This window comes from Cryptotermes secundus, unplaced genomic scaffold (assembly GCF_002891405.2).
Source record: "Cryptotermes secundus unplaced genomic scaffold, Csec_1.0 scaffold171, whole genome shotgun sequence".
Classification (NCBI taxonomy): Eukaryota; Metazoa; Arthropoda; class Insecta; order Blattodea; family Kalotermitidae; genus Cryptotermes; species Cryptotermes secundus.
In genome coordinates, this window is record NW_019726223.1 from 386,361 (window position 1) to 386,728 (window position 368).

Genomic DNA, 368 nt, shown 5'->3' on the forward strand with positions numbered 1-368 from the left:
CCATCTTGGAATATGACTAAATGCATATGTACAAATATGGTTAACATGTGTGGGAGTGACATACAAGAAAAGTTAAAATTCTGGATGAAACCTGAACCACATACAATTTGCACTCATATTGTACTCTGAAAATAGGTATTAGGGAAAAAATGTCAACTGTACTGGACTGGCTCAGGAAATGCTTTTGTTAGTACTATAATGGACCACTTAATTCCATGATTGTTTTTTCAATCGGTGTATAACCATTCATTTGTCAGTGAAAATTCTGCACCATTAATCTTTATGTTTAGGCTCACCATAATCCAAATTCTGTTGAATACTTCTGATATGTGGTTGTTACAGGATTTGAAAATTAAAGGCTGAAACAA